Source organism: Vombatus ursinus, unplaced genomic scaffold (assembly GCF_900497805.2).
Source record: "Vombatus ursinus unplaced genomic scaffold, bare-nosed wombat genome assembly UNPS02014941.1, whole genome shotgun sequence".
NCBI lineage: Eukaryota > Metazoa > Chordata > Mammalia > Diprotodontia > Vombatidae > Vombatus > Vombatus ursinus.
The window spans coordinates 9637794-9661052 of record NW_020954719.1 but is presented as its reverse complement, the minus strand read 5'-3'; the positions used below and the strand labels follow the sequence as shown (position 1 = coordinate 9661052).

Genomic DNA, 23259 nt, shown 5'->3' with positions numbered 1-23259 from the left:
TGCCTACATTCATAATCAAAAGGAATGCTAAATTTCAGTTAAAAGTTATTGAAATAAAGATATATTTTTCCCATCCAAGGTCAAGGACTCTCTGAAATATTTCCAAGGACTCTTTGGGGTTCTGTGGCCCCTGGGTTAATAAACCCTGAGGTAGTAGGATCATAGGATTTAAAGCTGTCAGAAACCTTGTTGATCGTATTACACCATCGTATTACCTCTTCATTTTACAAATGAGGAAACTGGAGCCCAGAGAGTAAGTGATTTGACCAAATGATTATAATCCAGGTCATAAGTGTCAGAGCTGGGATTCAAAGATCAGTGCTCACACAAAATGACAATGCAAGGCAGAAAGTGCCCTGTGCCACAATAAAGGCTCCTAGTGCTATGGGAGTTCAATGGAATCAGGCATCCCTTTAGGCTAGAAGGATGAGGGAAGCTTCGTGGAAGAGGCAGCATCAGGGTTGGGCTTTGAGGGTAGAGAGTACTTAGATAGGCAGAGATAGGTGAGGACAGAGGAAGCATAATTTCAGGTCCAGAGAAAGTATAAACAAAGGTCCTCAAAGGCAAAGATCCCCACGTTTGGGGAAGAGTTACTAATTCAGTTTGGTTAGAGCAAGGGTACCTGTGGTGGAGTAGAGGAAGATGCCTATTATTTAATGGGCATTGGGGAGTCATTGAAAGGGTTTTGGGTTTTTGTTTGTTTGTATCTTTCTTTGTAGCTTTCCAGAGCTATGCATAAGGAGAATTAACCTGGTAATAGTGGGAAGGATGGCCATAGAGCCTCAAGGCTGAAAGATTTGAATAAGTGATTGGGAAAGGGAGAATTGGGGATAGGGAAGAAGGAAAGACACCAAATTCATAGTTAATTTTCAAAAAGCCTTATCTTAACCATTCAAGTTCGCTTCTCCCATTGAATGGTTTCTTACCTGATTTCTTCATTCTTAGGGGCTGAGATCTATCTGTTGAGAAGAGTTTTGATGAGGAAGGAAAAGGGCTGAGAGGAAGGAAGATGAGAAACCAAGGCTCTTTGGAGTCCATCTGGGCCTAAAGTAAGAATTAACATGCAAACTTCAGATTTCTATGTAAATGCTAGCTGTTATTATTGGGTTTTGATCTCATTTCTAGCCAGGTGGGGAAACAGAGAGAGCTGGAAGGGTCCATAGTGGTCATTTTGACCAACATAACTCAATTCAGATTAGATCTGGGACAGACTTCCTGCCCCCGGCACTGAGAGGCTGCTGAATTGCCCTAATATTTCTGTATCAGAATGTACAGAATATAGACAAAATAAGTATAAGGTGGCATGGGGAGGTGACACTTGACCTCTCCACCTGGAGTCCCATAAGCATCTCAGACTCAGCATATACAAAACAGAACTTGTTATCTTTTCCTCTAAACCCAACCTTCCTCCTAATTCCGGACCTATTTCTTACCTCACTATGCACTTCTTGTCAAGTACATAGCTAATCTTCCAGTCACCCCACTTCACAACCTCTCTCACGCCTGAAGTCCAGCCAAGTGTTATTGATTTCTCCTCCTCAAGCTTCTCTGAAATCAGGCCTGTTTCACTACCCACATTACAAACACCCTCATTATCTCTTGCCTGGATTATTGCAATAGCCTGTTATTTTCATCTCCCTGCAGTGCAGTGGATAGAGTGCTGGACTTGGAATCAGGAAGATCTGAGTTCTAATCCTACCTCAGATACTTACTAGCTATGAGACCTAGGGCAAGTCACTTAATCTCTATTTGCCTCAGTTTTCTCATCTGTAAAGTGGAGGTAATAATAGTACATATTTCCCAGGTAAGAATCAAATGAAATGATATTTGTAAAGTGCTTTGCAATCCTTTAAGTGCTATATAAATTATTATTATTATTATCATTATATCAATATTCCTTCCACATGGCTGCCAAACTAATGTTACCAAAGCACAGGTCTGATTATATCAATTCTCCACTCAAGAGGCTTCAGTAGCTCCCATTTACCCTTAGATTAAAATACAAACTTCAGTTTGACCTTTAAACACGATCTGTCTCTGGCTTCTGTTTTTCAGGCTACATAACTCCCCTTCATGCACAGCACCCTGTGGCGAAACTAGCATACTTGTTGTTCCCCATACATGACATTCCATCTCTCACTTCTTTACCTTCGTACAAGCTGTGCCCCAGGCCTGGAATGTTCTCCCTCTCCTTCAGCTCTTGGAACCCCTAGTTTCCTTTAAAGCTCATCAGCTTAAAAGGACTTTTGAGTTGTTAGTGGTTCCTCCCTCCCTTCCTCCCCAAATCACTGTAAATTTATTTTGTTTATATCCTTTACATACTTATCAGTGAGCATGCTAAGTGAGGGCAGGGCCTATTCCATTTCTTTATTCCTATCCCCAGACCAGGCATAACTACTGTGCCATGTTGATTGATTGATGGGTTGATGAGATAGTGAGGATGAAAGAACTCTGGCAGCTGGATGAATGAAAACAGAATGCACTCTGCCTCAGGAAGCCACCGCCTTTGGATTCTTGGGACTGATTGAAGATAGCGTCGAAGAGCTGGAGGTGGGGTGGGGGGAGAGGATGTGACTTCTAATTTTTGGGCTTGGAGGAAACCAACGGTGGCTCTTGAGATGGAAGGCATAAGCCAGATCGGGGTCCTTCTGTTTCCCCCCTGCAGTTCAGGCAAGGCCAGACTCAAGCCATGGAAAGGTCATCTCCTCTCAGAACTTAATCATCACAGTTGAACCCTTCTCTTCATGTTCAATTCAATAAAAATTTGTTGAGGGCCTCCAATGTACAAGTCAGTATTCCTATATTGGGCAGAATATGAACCCTTTCAGGAAAACCCCAGTGAATTTCCAGAAGTTAATAACCACTGCACCAACTTATCCCCAGTTTTTTGGCCTTAACCTTCTATCATGGGATCGGTAAGAGTGTTGTTTTTATACATATTTCATAGAGGAGGAAACTAGGGTTCAGAGTTTTAGGGGATTTCCCTAGAGTCACACAGCTAGTCAATGGTAGATTCAGAATAATAATAGTAACTTCTAACATTTAAATAGTATCTACTATGTGTCAAGCACTTAATAAATGTTATCTCATTTGACCCTCACAACATCCCTGGGAGGTTGGTGCTATTATTTCCATTTTACAGATGAGGATACCAAGATGGGCAAAGGTTAAGTGAGTTGCCCAGAGTCTACTAAGTGCCTGAGGCTGGATTTGAGTTTAGGTCTTTCTGACTTAGATCAGAGCCTGCAGAAGATGGGTCTGGAGGCCCCAACGCACAAAGAGACATTGATGAAATTGGGGTTGTTCAACCTGGAGGAGAAAAGACTTGGGGAGGGAATGGGAGATAGCATAGTGACTTATCTAAAATTTTAAGACCAGGATCCCTATGGAAGGAATATTAGAGCAGGGGGAAAGTGGGACAGTCAGTTTGTAAGGCGGCAAGGTCATATGGAAGGAAGGGATCAGATCAGGACAGTGGGCAGGGGTGATGGGCAGGGTTTGGGGAGAACTATAAACCAGTTTCACATACCCTTAATGGGCCCAGAAACTATCCAGAGGGTGAAGTACCATAGCAATGTGCCTTAGCTAAGGATGTTAATCCTGGTGCTTCCTATCTGGGAGCAAGGGTTTCTTTTCATGGCTACAGGGGAAAGGAAAGAAAGGCAGGGCCAGAAAGAAAGAGAGGAAGGATGGAAAGAAGGAAGGAAGAAAGGAAGAATTTCTAGTTGGTAAATAGATTTCTTCACAATAACTCTCTGAGGAAGGTAGTATAAGTATTCCTATATTCCCATTTTACAGATAAGAAAAATGAGCCTCAGAGAGGTTAAGTGACAAAGCAGGTAACAGACCCTTGGCTAATAGGTGACAGAATCAGGATCCAAACTCAGGGCTTTTGATCCTCAGATCAATGCTCTTTCCACTATATTACATTTTTCCCCTTAATATTTCTCTTAGGAAGAAATTTTCAAATGGGCCCAGCCTTGTAGACAATGGTGGGGGTGGGGTGGACTGTTTGTAACTCTGGGAGATGGGGCTCACGTATTCTAGGGCTTGGGGAGCATTGTTTGTAGGATAGGGATGGGGGGTGGAGGGGAAGATTAAGTGTGAGATGGGAGGAGCTTAGTATAGCGAATGGTTGAATTAGTATAGAGACTTAGTACAGGGAACTGACTGGAACGATAAGTGAGCATAGTGCGGGGAGGTGAAGGTGAGCATAGGGGATGGGGGCACTGAGTGTAAGTGATGAGTGTAGAGGACGAGATGCTATGCAGGGAATGAGGAAACTACCGGAGATGCCAGACTCAGGGTAAAGGATGGGGGCCTAGGGTGTGGAATGGGGCTCATGTGGCAAATAGGAGCTCTCCAGAGCACAAGGGGATGTTAGGCTGAGGAGGTGGGGTTGGGAGTGGAGGTTGAGCTTAAGGGACAAGTTCTGTCCACAGGACTAGGGTGATCAATGTAAGGAATGGGAAGCTGAATGTGGGTGGAGGCTAAGTCAGATGAAGCCGTATCTAAGGTCCCTAAAAAATTCTGCAATATTCTGAGATGACTAAGAGTGATTTCTCTTTCCGCCCTATCTCTCCCACTCTCCACTTTTCACTCTGCCCACATCTGCCTGGGCCTGGAGGGATGGTTTTAGCCAGGCAATGCTCCTGGGGGGGGGGGGTTGTAAAGCTTCTGGGTCTTGGAAGGCAGACAACCTGGCTTCGTTACTGGAGTTTCTAATGCTCTGGATTCCCTTGGGTTTGGGGGAAGGCCAGCAGTGGGGGTGGGGAGGGAGATAGGAAGAGAGGAGAAAAGAGAGGAAGAGGCAGGAGGGAGAAAGGGAGTTCTGTTGAGGCAGTGGTTTGGGAAGCCTGTTCCCTGACCTTGGTTTAGAGTGGGCACCCTGAATTTCACAATCTACCTACAGGAGTAAAGATTTCCAGGGGCCTGGGATCTCCCTGGTAATTTTACCAACCCAGAAGCTCCCATAACAGTGATCCTCTTAACTCCCACCCCAACTTTCTCCTTCCTTCTCTTCATTTAGAATTCCCTAACTTTTGCCCAGCTAATAGAAGGGAGGCTGTCTACGCCACCCAAAGTCAATAAATTTGACTCAAATGGGCTTTGTAGACCTGACAAGAGAAAAGTCGAATAGAAGAATAGGTCTAAGGTGAAGAGGACGCAGGTAGGGTGGCATAATAATCAATCAACATTTATTAAGCATTTGCTTATGTGCAATGAACCAGAAAAAAAGACATAGATGAAAACGGTCCTTGTTTTCAAGGATCTCATAGTATATGGGGTAGGGATGGTGGGGGAGAAGGATACATACATATATCAATATATACTATGTAGATGCAAGGTAATTTTGAGGAGAAGCCACACGCAACTGGGGACATCAGGAAAGACTTTATGTAAAAGGTAGCATTTGAGCTTAAGCCTTGAAGGACATTAGGAGTTCTAAGAGGCAGAGGTAAGGAGAAAGTTCATTCCGGGTATAAGGCACAACCTAGACAGAGGCGCAGAGGCTGGAGATTGGAATGTTGCATGTGAAGAACAGTAAGAAGGCTGGTTTGACTGGATAACAAGTGTGTAAAGAGGACTAATGTCTATTAAAGCTGTGAAGGGTAGGTTGTAGCCAGGTTGTGAAGGAAGATTTTGTATTTTTTTTTCCCTAGAGATAACACAGAGCCACTTACTTTTCAGAGAGATTGAACCGATTTTGAATCAACTCTGCATTAGTGGGCCCTTCCTCCTACTTTCCTTCCAACAATTGTCATTTTCCTTTTGTGTTACTTTGCTAATCTAGTAGGTGTGAGCTTGAACCCCATACTTGTAATTTGCATTTTTCTTATCAGTGATTTGGAAACTTTTTATGTGGTTGTTGATAGGTGTATGAGGGATGGCTTGGAGAGGGCAGCAAGGTTAATTAGGGGGTTATTGCAATAATCCATGTGAGAGGGAGTGAGGGACTTAAGTAGAATGATTTGAGTGAAGTGAATGGGACAGATACGAGAGATATAGGTGGAATGTACAGTACTGTACATACCAGCATAGATTTAAAGTAAAAAAGAACCTTAGAATCCATGATGTGTCAAATGATTTAAATATGTGAGCTGAAAGAGAATGAAGTATTAAGGATAACGCAGAGGTTTTGATGTGAGAGACCAAAAGAATGGTGGTGCCCTGGACAGAAAATAGGGACATTAGGAAGAGGGTTTGTAAATTTTGGGGGAAAGATTAAGTTCTGCTTTGGCCATGAGATTCTCACAGGAAACAAACAGTTGGAAACATCAGAGCAGTTAGGTGGGGCAGTGGATAGAGTGGAGTCAGGAAGACCTGAATTCAGATATGAGCTCAGATACTTTCTGGCTATAGGCAAGTTATTTAATGCCCCAGTTTCACCATCTGTAAAATGGAGATAATAACAGCATCTACTTCCCAGGGTTGTTGTGAGGATCAAATGATATAATATTTGTAAAGTGCTTAGCACAATGCCTGGCGCATAATAAGTGCTATATAAATGTTGGCTCTAGTCATGTTCAGTAAACAGTTTGTGAGGTGGGATTGGAGCTCTGGAGAGAAACTCAAGCTAGGTAGATGGCTCTGGGAGTCATTTGTGAAGTGATGCTAATTAAACCACTGTGAGGTGATGAGGTCTTTTCACTGAGCCAAAGTGTAGAAAGGGAAAAAGGGCCGAGGATGAGAGCTGTGGGGGATGCAGGCAATTAGATTGAGAAGGAGCTGTCTGACAAGTAGAAGGAAAAGCTAGAAGCAGTAATGCCTTGAAAACCTAGAAAAGAGAAAGTATACCAGAGGAGAGGGTGATCCACATTGTCCACTGCTGAGAGGTGAAGAGGGGTGAGGCCTGAGAAAAGGCCATTGTCTTTGTCACTTAAGAGATCACTGGTGACTTGGGAGAGAGGAGGAGAAAGAGGGTATGACGTTGGGTAAGTCATGTTCCTTTTGTGGCCTCAGTTTCTCATGTATAAATGAGAGGGTTGGATTAGATGACCCCAAAGATCACTTCTAACTCCAAATCTTTGATCTTGTGACTTCTAGGTTGTCACTCATTAACCCCCAACCACACATCACCTGAGCATACTCCATGCTTCTGTGATGCTGTGGCAAGAAATTGGGGGAAGAGCCATGGCCCCTTCAGTGTTTTGGTGTAATGGGGAAAATGAGGTAGATACGTAAGATATATACAGAGACACAGACTGGACAGACTGGACTGCTTAAAAAAGCAGCATATAAATGAGGGTAAATGAACTCAAGTTTTCTCATTAATAAAAAGAATGGATGGGAGTAAATGACACCTTGTGCTCTAATATTCTGGTCAAGATTTTGTGATAAAATGCAAACTGAGCACTTCAGTGTGTGTGGGAGGGGGGCAGGTGTATGTGAATGTAATCTAGAGACCCAAACTGCAGGCTTACATGATCAGAGTTCAATCTTGAGGGCTTCTCTCTTTGGGGTCCTGATGGTAGGGGAATAGTAATGGAAGTTTATGAGGCTTCCTAGAGAAAGAAAAGCTTGGACAGGACAGAGCTGAGGTGGGGATGAGGGTAGAGAAGGGGTTTACTAGGGGCAGTGAGTAGGTTGTGCTTATAAACCACAGGGAATGGTCAGGGAATGGGGAGCAGGTTTGATATCTAGAGTAGAGAGGCTGAGGCTTAGACAATCAGTACAGTGTACTCCTGAAGCTTTTTCATGAATGTCTGGATTCTAGATGGAGAGAGCTCTAGGGAGCTAGTCTGAGGCTCTGCAGCCTCAGGAACTGGGATCTGACAAAGTCAGCTTTTGGAGAAGAAGCAGCATATAATCTTTAGAGTAATGAGTGAAAGGATCTGTCTAGGGGAGCCCCTCCCTCCTAATCCCAGCACTTTCTTTCACTTTGAAAGTCTGTTTTGCCCAAGATTTGGGTAAAAGCAATCAGAAGCCTAATGAGAAATCAGGCTGTGAGCCTAATGGAGGGGGCATCCCACTGGCTTTTGCCTTCAGGCCCCTCTGTGTTTCAGCTCTGTCCCAAAGGGAAAGAGATTGGGAAAGGGTGAGGGAGGGAGGGAGGACCCCTTCTGGGGAGGGGGCACGGTTATAGAAAGAACTCTGGTTTTAGATTCAAAGGACCTTGGTTTGAATCCCAGCTCTGCCTAAGTGTAACTTTGAACAAATCACTTCTCTCTTGGCCTCAGTTTCCTCATCGGTAAAATAAGGGTACTGGATGTAATTGTCTTTGATGTCCCTCACAGCTCTGAAATTCTGTGACTCAGACCCTGACTGAGTTGCTGCCACAAATGGGATTTGAACTGGAGACTAGAGAAGCAGGGAGAAGAGATGATTGGGGAGGAGAGAAGAGAGGTTGTGGTCACTGGGGGCTTAGAGAATTGGGAATAGTAAAGTAGTTTCAGCTATCCACAATTTGTGAAGGGTTATTTTTCAATTCAAAAAGTGTTTATTGAATAATAATTAAAACAGCTGAAATGTATATAGAGCCTACTATGTGCTAGGCACTGTGCTAAGCACTTTATAAATATTATCTCATTTGATCCTCAAAACAACCTTTTGAGATAGGTGTTATTATCCCCAGTTTATAGTTGAGGGAACTGAGGCAGGCAGAGGTTAAATGACTTGCCCAAGGTCACACAGCTAGTAACTGTCTGAAGTTGGATTTGAACTCAGCTCTTCCTGACTCCAGGCCCAGATCTCTATTCACTCCATTAATATCACTATCACTATTGAGTAGATATTTCAGATAACTTTGAGGAGTCCTAGATCCTGCCCTTCAAAAACCTTAGAGTAGGGGTGGGGAGCCTTCGGCCTGGAGGCCACATGTGGCCCCTAGGTGCTCAAGTGTGGCCTTTTGACTAAATCCAAACTTCACAGTTCTGTGCCCTGCCTTAGAGCCTTATAATTACCCAAAATGACAAGTGCTTAATTATTTACTTTATTGGATGTGTCAGACACTTTGTGACCTCATTTGCGGTTTTCTTGGCAAAGCTACTGGAGTGGTTTGCCATTTCCTTCTCTAGCTCATTTTACAGATGAGGAAACTGAGTTAAGTGACTTGCCTAGGATCACATAGCTAGTAAATGTCTGCAGCCAGATTTGAACTCATGAAAATGAGTCTTCCTGACTTCCAGCCAGCACTCTATCCAATTTGCCACCTAGCTGCCTCAATTAATACTCCATGAAAGGTACCTATACAATGTTTTGATGTTTTAGAAATTGCCTCTAAGTCAGTTGTTTGCTGCTGAGAAGTATTTTCATGGTGCCACTATGTTCCATGGGGGTAATTAGGTTCCCAGGCTAGCCCAGAAGACCTACTTAAACCATAAAGGAGCAGAGCTTTGATCCTTCTTGGATGTCACTGGTGTGGGAGTGATTCTGGGCTCTCCAAGGCCATTGGAGCACAGGCTGGAAAGGTACTGACCCAGTCAGGCCCCTCTGAGGGCCATCTTAGTTAAATTTGGTGAGGCCCATTGTTAAGTTGACGATAGGGATGATTCTTTTTGCCATGGCCACTCCAGAAGCCATTTCTACTCAGTTATGGAGAGGTTGCAATCTGCTTCAAAGGAGGGCATGTAAAATTGAAAATCTGTAAGTATTCGAGTAGAATCCTAATAGTGTCATCCTGAATTTTGGGTCCTAAGAACCCCAGGTCATATGGTACAGGAAAGAGAGTACCTAGGTCAGCTTCCTTAAGTTAGCTCTCTCTCAGCACCTACCTTTCCTCCTGTTCTGAACCCACATATTATTTAAAAGCTGATGCTGTAAGATTTTTTTTTTTGCTCCGTTCAAGGGTTCTTGGGCAGAGGGTCCAGAGATTGGGGGTGGGTGGCATTCAAGAATCAAGATTCAGACCCAGATTATCTGATGCCAAATCCAGCACCTTCCTATTTCTTTCACAGCTATGGGATGAGGCAGTGAGTGTTATCCCTGTTTTACAGATGAAAAGAAATGTTTGGTGACTTACCTAAGATCATATAGTTACTAAGAGGGAGAGCTTTTAGGATCATAGGATTTAGGACTGGAAGGAACCTTTAAAGATCGTCTGGTCTAACCTCATTTATGGAGGTGAAGTGACCCTATGTCCCTTACCGAGATCCCACAGGCAGAGCCAAGGTTATGAACCCAGGCCCCCTGACCCCAGTTGTTCTAGTGCTGTCTTTCTATTTGAGGTATTTCTAAATTAGAGGTGTGAAGCCAGTTTACAGGGACCCCTGTATGTGAGTGGGGCAGGGGTGGTGTGGGGTGTGGGAGAGGCGCTTACTGGCCATTGGAGGCAAGATGCACACAGTGAAAGGCTGTGACCAGATCCGTGTAACTGAGGCCTGGGGAGGGCTCCGGCCTGCTGGGGCCGGGTTTTCGGAGAGGGGAGGTGCTGGGCGGTAGGGAAGGACTAAGAAGAGGAAGGACAGAAAGGGCCGACAAGGGGGAGGGGAAGCCGCGGGAAAGCTCCAGAGTTTGGCCTGAAAGGACCACCGCTGGAAAAGTCATTAGTTGTTCGAATGAGGTCGGAGCCGGAGCCGAGAGCCGGAGCCCGCTTGGAAGCCCCAGGGGCGCCACAAACGAGCTGTCACTCAGCGAGCGAACAGAACAAAGGGTGCCGGGGCTCTGGTCCTGAAAGAAGGCCAGATTGCAGGGGGAGGGGGTGGGGGGAGGCGGAGAGCCGGCTCCCTGCCCGCCCCCGCCCCCCTAGCCACTCCTGCTGCTTGCCCCACTGGCAGATGCCCAGGCTGGGGGATGGATGTGTGTGTATGTGCATGCATGTTGGGGTTTGTGTTCGTGGGCCCGCGTGGGCTGTGTTGGGGGGAGGGGACCAGAATGAGGGGCGGGGCAAGGGGGAGGAAGGAGGAGTTAGCTTGTTCATTTGTTCTCCATCGTCCCGCCTCCCTGCAGAGGTCGATGGCTGGGTGATGGTGGAGGAAGGGCAGGATTGGGAGATAGACCCTCATCCCTCCAAGACCCCAGGGCAGAATAGATGGACTATTGGACTCTATTTCTGGAAGCTGTTTTATCAGTGATTCATTGTCTTAATTAGAAATTAAGTGCCCCTGGAATTGCTTACCTTCAGCCCCCTATCTTCTTGGGGACGGAGGGGAGCTGAGGTAGGGGAGGAGAATAAATTCCCTTCCCCTTTTTTAATTTAAAAAAGACCCCCATCCCCGCCCCACCCCTTTTCCTTCTCTCTCCCTCCCTCTTCCCCTCCGCCTCTTGCTTTGTTAGTTGTGGGTTGAGTGGTTCAAAAGTGCTAATTCCCTCCCTTGGGACTGAGCTGGGCATTGGGACTTTCTCTGAGTTGGTTGATGATTGGTCCAGAGCCTTACAATGCTCCAGGAGCTGGTGGCAGCTGGGAGGCAGGGGGGGTTTGTGGCGGGGGGGGGGGGGGGGGGGGGGGGGGGAGGGGCATCCCTTCCTGTCCTAGTCTCCTCTTCCCCTCCTCCCAAGTGCTCCCTCCCCTGCACCTGCCTGAGCCACTGGGCAGAGACAAAGAAGCTTGTTTCAGACCCCAAGAATGAGGGGGTCCTTGTCTTCCTTTCTCTTACCCTCCCCCCACCTCCATCCTCCCAATGTATAGATAAACCTGAACTTTTGGAATGCAGATTGTAAAATCGCATCTCTCCTAGCTAACCGTTAGTGTTCTAGGATGGACCCTCTGCTTCCTGTACTATATTCTCTCCAGAGGCTTTTTTTCAGTTGCTTTTATTCCCTTTGCTGTTCCCCGGATAGAGTGAGGATGAGAATGATGGGGAAGAGTAAGAGCTTAAAGAGAGTTGGTGAGGTTGGGGGGAGGGAGAGGGATGGACCAGACCTTAGCCTAACAAACCATTCACCTTCCCTCACCCAAGGCTTCTTGAATGGGCCTATTTGTAAAGACATAGAGTGTGGAAGCCAGATGGGCAAATCCAAGCATCTTACCCAAGGCCTCAGATGACCATTCTAAGGCCCTAAAGTAGAAGCAAAGGACATCAGTTGTATGTCATTGGCTCTATTACTGAGATTAAAGATAAAATATGATGGAGGTTTTGACTGCAATAGGCTAGATATGAGGAAGGTCTTACTTGCCAGGACAGTTGGCTAGGAATATTTGTAGACTGGTCATCTTTAGAGATGTGTTAAAGCTATGATTGGTCAGGATCTTTCATCAAAATCCCAATTGGGGATGAGCCACTTTTTGGGCAGTGTTGAAGTTCAGTCTAGTTTTCTCCCATTTTTCTCCTCAATAGGCGGGAATTTAGAGCAAATAGTTGATCTAGACACAATAGGGTGGAGGGGAGTCATAGACCCATAGAACCTCTGACCTGGAAGGGACCTTAGAGTTCATATAGTCCAAACCTTTCATTTTACAGATGAGAAAACTGAGACCCAGAGAAGATAATGGGGGTCATAAGTTTAGAAATGGAACGGATCTTGAAGATTATTGAAACGACTAAGGCTCATAGAGGGTTAAGAGATTTGCTCAAAGTAACACAGATATGAATCGTAGAGTCAAGATTCAAACCCAGGTCCTCTGACTCTAAATCTGGCATTCTTCCCACTGGACCATAGCAATTTGGATGTCAGAACCAAGGTTAGAATTCAGGTTTTTCTGACTTTTAATTTACTATGTCATGGTATCACCCAAATAATTATAGCATGCCGTGTAGAAATAACTTTTTAAAATTATCTGTTTTTTTGCGGGGGGGGTTATCTTCTGTATGGGTCAGTACAGAAGCTGAAGAGCTGGTGTTAGGAGAGCAGGCATTTTTTTTTTTTCTGACAGAGCAGAGTGTGGACCGAGATTGGGAATAAGTAGTATCCCACCCATCTGTGTCAAGTTTGGCTGGGAGCCTGGGGATATCACCACATCCCCTTTGAAGAGCCCTGACCCGGGCAGCCTCTTCCTGCTGAAGGGAGCTGCCCTCCTTCCCCCTGCCCTGCCCCATCTTCTTTGATTTTTTATTGTTATATTTTATTTTTGCTGCATAAGAGTTCTCCTTTTACCATTCCCACTCCTCCCAGAGAGCCATCCCTTATGACAAAGGATTTTTTTTTTACAAAAAAGAAAAAACATTCAGCAAAACTAATCAACACATGGGTGGGGGGGAATCTGACTGTATGCCCTGTTCCGCACCTGTGGGCCCCCTCCCTCTGCCTCCTTTCCTGCAAAAGAGTAATGTGGAGATGTCTTCTCCTCTCTCCCCTTTGGGGCCAAGCTTATTCCATGTCATTTGGCAGCGTTAATATTCATTTGTTCTGTAGTTATTCCTGCTGTTTACATTGTTGCAGTCATGTTTTCCCCCCTTGGCCCTGCTTGCTCTACTTTGTATCAGGTCATGAAGCCTTTCTGATATTCTTCCTGCTGTGATTTCTTACAGCCCAGTAATATTCCATTACATTCTGTGCCACAATTTGTTTACCCTTTCCCCAGTCCATGCCTGCCCCCCCTAACTTCTTGAGACTACTCAGTTACAGGCCAACAGATGGACACAGCTCAGCTGTGGCCCTGACCGAGGGGACAGAGAAGGGACTTCTCCATTGCTTATCACCACCCCCTCATATACAGTCCAGATGGAGGTAGTCTTTTGGCCAGACAGCTCTCATGCTGACCTCCTGCTGTTTGGCTTTTGACATATGAGCAGCCGGGGCTGCTTCTCTCCCTGATCTGGGAGATGAGAAAGGGCAGGCCTAGTGGCCCCACTGTCCACGAGGAAACAGGATCAGAATCACAGTGATGTTTTTACCATGTGTAGGGTCAGGGCTTTGATGGGCATTCCATCCCTTCCCTTTGTCAGCATCAGGGAGGAGAGGGGAGACAGGTGGAAGGGAGGAACAGGGGACAGAAGGAATTGGCAGATGAACTAGAAAGCACAAATGAGGTGTGGCCTAGTGAGGCAACTGTGTGGCATGGTGGGTAAAGTGCCAGCCTTGGGGTTAGGAAGACCTGAATTCGAATCCTGCCTCAGACTTGCTTCTTGCAGCCTCAATTTCCCTATCTAAAAAGTGGGCATAATAACAGCACCATCTCACTGGGTTGTTGTGAGATGAAATGAGAAAATATATGTACAGCACTTTATAAACCTTAAAGATTTAACCTATACATGTTACCTAGTTTTCCTGGGGAGGGGAACGGTAAGGGACACGAGGTGGGGAGATCTGTCATTTATCCCAGTGCTATCAAGCCTACATTTCTATTTGGAACCCTAAATTTTCCTCATCCCAAAGACTCCTGCCTTAACCCCCGTGTGTCTAAAAGTGACAGACATACAAGGGTGCAGGGTGGGGCATCTTCTGGGAATGGAGCTTTCCCTCCTCCTGTGCCAAGGTGCTCTCCTCTGTTTGTAGGCCTTTCCTTTTCTCTTTGCTTCCTGCTCTGCTCCTCCCTGCCTTCCCAATCCTGCTTCACCTGCTCCTCTTACAGAACTCTTCCCCTACGGACCCCTTGGTTCTATTACTTCTGCTATTCCCCTGCTGTTCCACAGCATCATCGTCATTGCCATAACTGGCACCAATAGGTTTGCAAAGCCCTTGGAGAATGTTGCCTAATTGGATCCTCCCCCAAACCCTGAGGTAGATGCTATTATCCCCATTTTACAGTTGAGGAAACGGAGACAGACAGAAGTTAATTGCCTTGCCCAAGGTCACACAGCTAGGATGTTTCTGAGGTTAGATTTGAACTCAGGTCTTCCAGCACCCTAGCCAACATGCCATCTAGCTCCCTTGATATGATAGTATAGGACTTTCTCAAGCTGCTCCTAATTCTTTCATTTTTCTCTGTGTCTGCATGTATGTCCTGAATGTGTCTTTATCTTCCTGTATCATACTGGGAATTTTCTTAGGGCTTGGGTCTCTTCCTGCTTCCTGGTCTTTCCTCATTCCTCTTTGCTTAGGAAAGGCATCTGCCATGGGAGGTGGAGAGTGGGGTAGGGTGGTTTGTTCAGCACAGGAGAGAATGGATGGGTGAGTATATATTAGGCCCCTTCTGTATGCCTAGCTCAATAGGCTACTGAGAAGCAGAAATTTTGTACTCTGACTAGAGGGAGGAAACAATAACATGAGAGATGACTGAGGCATTGTGCTGTAGTGGAAAGAGTTTGGAGACAAGGGCCCTGAATTTGAATCCCACCTTGGGTCCTTCTAGAAGCATGAATTGGTGCAAGCCATCCTTCTTTTCTCTAGGCCTCAGTTTACTCTTCTGAAAAATGATCAATTTAGACTTGAACTCTGAGGTTCCTTTCAGCTCCAAAGTCTTCGGGTTAGAGGAGACAAGACTGGATAAAATGGTGTAGTATGGTCAGGAGGGAGGGATCACTGGAGGGGGTGAGATTTGAACAAGGCCTTGAAGGTTGGAACATTGGGATTTCTATAGACTCTGAGAAAGAGGGAGAGAATTCATCTCCCACAGGGAAAATAGCATGAGCAGAGGTCAGAGAGGGGAATGGGCTTGGCCCATTCAGCTGGTCAGGCTGGACATGGGGGAGGAAGGATTACTTGTCTCGTAGCATTATTTCTTGGTCCCAGAGGGGCCATAAAGACCTGTGGTGTCAGTTGACTTTCACAGATGGTGAAACTAGGGCACTGAGAAATTATACAACTTGCCCAAAGGTACATAGCTATTCACCCATAAAACAATGAGCAGAAACTGACCAGCTGACTCCTCTCAGCCCTAACTCAGTAGCAACCTCACCACACACACTCCCCTTTAAGCTCCACCCCACCCCCTTTCCTGCAGTTAAAGGTCCCCAAAGACCCAGGAGTCTATTCTCTAGGAGGGAGGGGGTGGACATCTGAAGCATACCCATTTCATGGATAGAAAGGGATGAAGGAAGGACAACCTCAGAGTTAGGGGCAAAGTTCTCAGTGTTCCAAACTGACTACTGCACTTGGTCCTGGACCTGGAATTGGACTCTTTTCATGAAATCATGATCCCAGAATTGGAAGGGACCCCGAGACCATCTAGACCCACTTCCCTCTGTTATGCAGTAATTCCTTTGGCATCAACCTTGACATGTGGTCATCCAGTTTCTGATTAAATAGGCAACCTTGTTTCATATTTGGACAGTTCTAATTGTTTTTTTTTTTTTGATAGTTCTAATTGTTAGGAAGTTCTTCCTTATATTGAGCCAAAATTTGCCTCTCTTCGATTCTCACCCATTACTTCTAGTCTTGCCTTCTAGGGTCAAAGACCACAAGTCTCATCTCTCGGTATCCGAAAGCAGGGATCACACACCTTCTAAGTTTTCTCCAGGCTAAACATCTTGAATTCTTTCATCCATTCAGTTTGATCCCTGTGACTTCCCCCACCCCCGACCCCTGCTCTGGCTCTGGTTAGAGGAAGGTATTGAGTAGAACTGAGGCCTTTGGGAAGCCCCCACCTTAGCTGAGGACAAGATTTCAAGAAACTCGGCTTGCCTTTTGCATCTATAACCCCCACCTGCTATGCTACACAAAGCAAACCACTTCTTTGGTTCCTTCATCTGTTCAGTCTAGAAGATGAAAACTCCCAGTTTCCCTTCATTCTAGAAGGGTAGGATATTGAAGGGAAATGTCATGGCACTGATTGTTATGACCAGAACCTCACAGAAACCAGGCTACAATTCTAATGGAAGTAAGGCAGGAGATTTGATAGAAACTAGGTAGTGGGCTATGTAAAAAGCAGTCAGTATCTCTCTGACCTTCCCCTTGTCCCACTCCCTCTATGTGGGCTTCCTTGGGAATCTACAGATGTAAGCTGCAGACATTGGACCTTTTTTAATATGGTATCATGATATCTCTATTATGTATAGCTATTTTTAAATTTAAATATATTTAAATTATATTATTAAAATTAAATTATATATTATATTTAAAGTATATATTAAGTTTAACTCAGTAGTTTCAACATTGTCCTTGTTTTGGTCCCTTTTTGAACTTCATTCTTCTCTCTTCTGTGTATTTTTAGATACTTTATTGTATTTTTTCACTTTTTTTTAGGGGTGTGTGTGGCATTATGCCCCTCCCTTGACTTCCCATCATTAGTCTTCACTCTCCCTAAATAGGAAATCCACCTATTAGCCATGCCTGGAAATGTGTGTTACATTCTGCCCTCTCTGTCCCTCACCTCTCTGTCAAGAGATGGGAAGGAGTCATGATTCACTATCAGTTTTCTGGAGCTGTGTTTGGTCATTGCATCCATCAGAGTTCTTGGAACTTTCACAGCTGTTTTCTTTTATAATAGCAGAGTCATTGTAGAAATTGTTCTCCTGGTTCTGTTCCCGTCCCTCCTCAATCACTCATACCGTTCAATAATACACATACATTCCTGTGCCATAATGTGGTCAACTATCTTCTTGCTGATAGACATCCACTTGGTTTTAGTTCTTTATGATAATAAAAAATGCTGCTAAAAGTATTTTTATGCATATGGGTAGTTTCCCTCTTTCCTTGATCACCTTTGGGTACATGCCTGGTAGTGTTATTACTAGGTCAAAGTATATGCACACTTACTTTTCGGGATATAGTTCCAAATTGCTTTCCCTACTGTTTAGATCAATTCACAATTCCACTAACAATGCATTAGTGTGTCTGTCTTCCCAAACCCCTTCCAATAATTGTTATTATCCTTTTGTAGACATTGGGCTTTTCTGTGCTGGATGGCAGAAAGGAAGAGTAGGGGTTCCCTTTCTAAGATGGGAGCAAGGGAAAAGGGTGGGGTTAACAAGGAGTAGCCTGGAGGGGGAGGTCAATGTTAATTCAGCAGACCTCTCCCCATTTTCTGTTCTCATACCCTTCTCCCTCTCTTTTAATCAGTCAATCAACAAGCATTTATTAAGTGCCAAACACTGCTAAGTGCTAGGGATTCAAAGGCAAAAGTAACTCTCCCCTTTCCCTTTCCCCCCTCTCCATCTCTTTTTTCTTTTCTTTCCCCTCTCTGTTGTATCCTCCTTGTCCTCTCCTTTTTGAGAATCTTTTTCTCTTCGCCATGTCCTCTTTTCTTCCCCTACTTGAAGCAACTGGGGGGTTGGCACTTGAAGAGGACGTGGGATTGGGAAATGACTTCCATGCCCAGTGAGCCAGGTCCCCCCAACCCCCAGTTCTAAGCAATTGACAAAAAGGCTTCCACAAAAGGCCTGTCAGAGCTGTAGTGAATAGATTAATGAGATTTCCATCGGGAGACAGAGGACAATAGGATCCTCCCCTCCCAAGGCCCCCTTTGTCCCAGCCTGAGATATTGGGGGGGGGGGTTGTATGGAGGCTAGAGAACCTTTTAAATTTTTTTTTTTAATATGAGCTTAATATTAACAAACATGAACATTTCAGTATAGAAGAAAAAAAGAAAGCAGATGGTATACGGAATTTTGAACTTCTGATGTGCACTGTTTGAGCTTTTCTCCTCAATGTCAGAGTTCTTATTTTCTTTATGTCACAGACCACTTTGACCATCTGGTGAAACCTATGGACCCTTTCTCAGAATCATGTTTTTCAATATTTAAAGAAAATGCTAAATTTTAGGAAGAGGTCAGTGAAAATAACAAGGCAATTTTTTTTACATCCAAGATCATGAAGTCCCTGAAATCTACCCCAAGTCGACGACCCCTAAGAACTTTACCCCTAAATTAAGAACTCTTGCGCTACACACAGTTTGGTGGTTTTTTCAAAGATTAAAATTTAACAGAGTAGTTTCAACTCTTCCTTGCTTATCTGTGTCACCTTCTGAATTTTCTTCTTTTCTCTTCTGTTTATTTTTAAATGATTTGTTTAAGCTCTTTTCTTTCTTTTCATCCTTTAAAAAACCACTCCCCCCCCATTACTCTTTGGCATTGCTTTCCTACTCCCCCCCCCCCAGAAAAACAAAAAGAAAATCTCTTCTTTAGAACAAATAACCATAGTCATGCAAAACAAATCCTCAATTCCAGCTGTGCTGGAGAAAGAATGCCTCATTGTACACCCACCTCTGGTCCATTGCCTCTCTGCCAGGAGGTGGGTGAAATTGTAAAATCTTCCTGGGGGAAGTAATGTCTCTTTATCACACTGGGATAGAGGGGGCCACATAGTTGCCTTCTCTCCTCCGCGTGTTCCGAGATTGGAAGCAATCATTGAATAACTTCAGAGTCAAGGGCACTAGGTCCCATGATACCTTCTTTCTTCAATAAATAGAGCACTGGGCCTTGAGTCAGGAAGATCTGGGTTCAAATTCAACTTTAGACACTCACTGACTGTGGGCAAGTGACTGAAGTCCTGTCTGCCTCGATTTTCTCAACGGTAAAATGGGAATAATAATCATACCTACCTTCCGAGGGTTGTTGTGAAGGTCAAATGAGATAATATGGTAAAACTCTTAACACAGAGCCTGGCATATAGTACTTAATAAATAACTTGTTCCCTTTCCTTTCTCTTATAAATAGTGGTCCTTTGTATACCTTAGTAACTAAACTTCCTTAGACAGAGTCCTAAACAAACCTGCTTTATGCTAATTTTTTTCCCTTGGAAAACAATGCAATAGGGAAGGTCCAATGTGTATTCAGGTCCCCCCCCCCACCTCTACCCCCCAGGGGAGAGGGAAAGCCCACCTATTAAGTTAGAGATTTAGCAGCATGAGCTAGAGCAGAGAATTTTAGAGGCCATGGATTATTTCTAGGATAATCTCTGCCAGGAATTCATTCTGTGACTTTGAACAAGGTGTTTCATTTCTCTGGGCCTCAGTTTCCTCATCTGAAAAATGAAATGCCAAGTCAGATATTTCACAATGGCTCATGTTTGTATGGTGCTTTTCTCACTACATTGTTGGGAAGGGAGTGCTGAAAGGAGTATGGATCCATTTGACCGAGGAGCAAAAAGGCCCAAGGAGGCCGCAGGGGATTGCATATCGAGTGTCGGTGAAACTTTTCAAACTCCAAGGCTATAGTTTATACTCTATCACACTGACTCACCTAAACAAGCCAAGAGCAGGTATGTCATGTGGGTGGGGCAGGCTGCGGAATACTCACGTAGGACCAAGCAAGTATTAGCCAACTCTCCCCTGATCGGTTCTGCAAGGTCTTCTGTGGTAGAATGAGGAAGAAGAGGTTTCAGAAATCATTCATTCAACAAATGTTGTTTGGGGGAGCCTAACAATGGAAAAGCGGTGTAGGGGATATTGTCATACACCAAGATATGTAAGACTTGGGCCCTGATCATGGAGAGAAAAGCCTGGGGACATTTTGGGGAGCTAATACTCTGGAAGTTTTGCAACATTTGGGAGGGAAGGAATTGCAAGTGTCTTCCTTACACATGCTACTAATTAGAAAACGCTTTGGAAACCAAAACCTTTAATTCTCATATAGCTGTTTTTCAGCTATTTATTGATATTCAGCAATTTTTATCTTTAAAACTTATGTTTTACTGGAAAACTCAGAAAACTGGTTTTATTTACCTTGTAGACAGTTACATTTTTTTTTTAACTGTAACTAGCAGGTGGTGATGTCTGGCGGGGTTTGTAAGTTTCAAATAGAAGGCAAAAATGAAAGTCCAGCCCTCTCCACCTTTGTAATTTTGCATGGCAACTCTTCCCAGACCTAGATGAACTGCTCTGCTACCTTTGCTCCACAGAGCATGTTTCCTGGGACAGCTAGGTGGCACAGCATACAGAGCACTAGACCTAAGAGTTTTCAAGAAGACCTGAGTTCAAATCCAGCCTCAGACAACCACCAGCTGTGTGATCCCGGGCAAGTCACCCAACCTCTGTTTTTCTCAGTTTCCTCACCTGTAAAACGGGGGTAATAATAATACCTACCTCCCAGCTTTGTTGTAAGGGTCTAATGATAAAATAATCCCATAGCACTTAGCACAGTGCCTGGCCCGTAAGTGCTATATAAATGTTAATTATCATTATCGATTATTGTTATTCCTTGCCCTCTTCCTTCATTCTCAGAATTGTAACCCAACAGGTTGCTCATCATATAGTATGTTTAAAATGAGAAAAGGGAGGTCTCCTTAAGTTGACTTGCCAATGGAAATTGGGAATAAGTCTTTCTGCAGCCTGGAAGGGAGAGCAGGCAGAAATGGGATAGGTTGGTTGATTTGCCATGTGGAGGATGGAAAAGCCAGATAATTCTCCAGTTCCTTTTGGATTCAAATAAATAATAATTTATTATGCTCCTTCTATACACAAGGCATTAGGCTTAGAAATTAAGTTCGTCTCTCTCCATGCATGGTTCATTCTTCCTCAGTCTGACTTGGTTTACAGAGCAAAGGAGAGGAAGGTAACAACAACACTTCTATACTTCATCTTATTGACTCATCCCAATGTTCTAAATCCGTCAAGATCTTTATGAATCCTGACCATTTCATTTTATGTTTTATTTAGGCTGTTGCTACCACCGGGTCTTTCCATTTGACTTACAGCTAAAATGTTCTGTGTTGGATTGTCTCCCTTTATTAGAATGGGAGCAAAGTCTGTTTTACTTTTCTGTTTATATCCCTGGCACCTAGAGAGTGTTTTCCATGTAGTAGACACTTAATGAATGCTTTTTAAAAATCATTCCTTCATCTCACAATAGGAATTCCATCTATGTTTTTTTTTCAAGTCATTGATAAAAATAAATAGCAGAGGGCTAAGCACAGATTCCTAGAGTACTCCATTGACCTTCTTCCAAAATAGGGATGAATATTAAGTAGTTAAGCCAGAAGTTGAACCAGTCTCAACTCAAAATCTAGTGTTCTTTCCACTAAGCTATGATATATATATATATACTAAATATAAATATATATATAAATACAAAAATGTTAAAATAAATTAATTTTTAAAATTTATTTTAACATTTTTGTATTTAGCATTTTATTTTCCCCTAATTACATGTAAAAAACAATTTTTAACATTCATTTTAAAAATGTTAAGCTCAAATTCTCTCCCTCCCTCCTCACCACCCTCGTTGAGAAGGCAAGCAATCAGTATGGGTTATACATGTGTAGTCATAACATTCATTTAAAAAAAATTTGAGTTCCAAGTTCTCTCCCTTTTTCTAGCCCCTTTTCCACCCAAAAGCAATGATATATCTAAAAGGAGTGAGGTCAGTGGATCTGTTGTGTATCTCTTTAATAATAGAGAGACTTGACAGAAAAATGAATGTGTTTGGAGAGAGGATAGGCAAAGTAAAATCAGGAGTCTGTCAGAACACTAGGTAATTCCACTGTGGTTGGCTGGCCCTTGGGAGCCCTGAGACCTCTTCGGCTTCCATTCATCCCCTTCATCATTTCTATCTGATTGGGTGGAGTGTGATATGAGGAGTTGTGCCTACCAAAAAACCTTGAGGATAAGGGGACAGGGCCAATTGTCAGGACCCACTTACCCAAGATTCACAGTCTATGCCTCTGTGTAAATGAAGGATCATTCATTGGATTTCAAGCTAGAAACTTTCGAGATAATCTAGTCCAACCCTTTCATTTTATAGATGAAGTAAGGGTTCAGAGAAAGGATAGCTGGATCCCACAGATGCCAGTTCTATGGGGCACACATCAGCTCAGGTAGAATGTGAAACTCTCAGAAATTAAATTCTGAAGACTAAACTAGAAACAATTCCTGTGAGGAGTGAAAAGGGGAGTTTTCTGATGAGACTGATGTGGTTGCTAAGGGAATTAATTACCTAGCTTAGATGTTTAAAAGACATGGGAGCCAACTGCCCTTGATTCCATCCTCCCCTGTCTTTTCTAGTGGATTCTCCCCTCAATCACCTTTCCCCTCTTGCTAAACTTCAATCTCTCCCTATACTAAATGAGGTAACATATATAAAGGTCTATATAAAGTCCTATATAAATGCTAGCTAACATTGTCATTTTGTTCTTAATGGTGTTGTTCTTATGTACTGGTTCCTTTCCTGTGGTCTACAAATAGGCCAAGTCTTCCTCATTCTTAAAAAACAAAACAAAACAAAAACAAAAACAAAAACCTTCATTAGACCCTCAAGCTATTGTTCTATATCCCTCTTCACTTTCTCTACTGAGCTCCTAGAAAAAGCTATTCTCACTTGTCATCTCCACTTCCTCTCGTCTCACTTCTCAACAAATCTGGCCTCTGACCTCATCACTCAGCTGAACCTGCTCTCCCCAAAGCTACTAGTGATCTCTTAATTGCCAGATCCAATGGCCTTTTCTCAGTCCTCATCCTTCTTGACCTCTCTCTGCAGCCTTTGACACTGTTGGCCACCCTCTCCTCCTAGATACTCTCTCTTCTCTGGGTTTTCTTGACATTACCCTCTCCAGGTTCTTCCCTCTCTCTCACTGCTCCTTTTCAGTCTCCTTTGCTGACTAATTGCTATTCTGGCCTCTAAACGTGGG

The 23259-nt window shown here is 44.0% G+C and overlaps 1 protein-coding gene across 2 annotated transcripts in view; it reads left to right on the top strand.

Annotated features, from left to right (window-relative positions):
• FIGNL2 (fidgetin like 2) overlaps positions 1 to 23259 on the top strand; it is a 49012-nt gene that overhangs the window by 20758 nt on the left and 4995 nt on the right. The window contains exon 1 of one of the 2 annotated variants that reach the window (XM_027844440.1): positions 976 to 1049. The exons of the other annotated variant lie outside the window; for it this stretch is intronic. The gene's annotated coding sequence lies outside the window, so the exon portion shown is untranslated. Of the gene's footprint in view, positions 1 to 975; positions 1050 to 23259 lie in introns of those variants that run through there. 2 annotated transcript variants of the gene reach the window in all.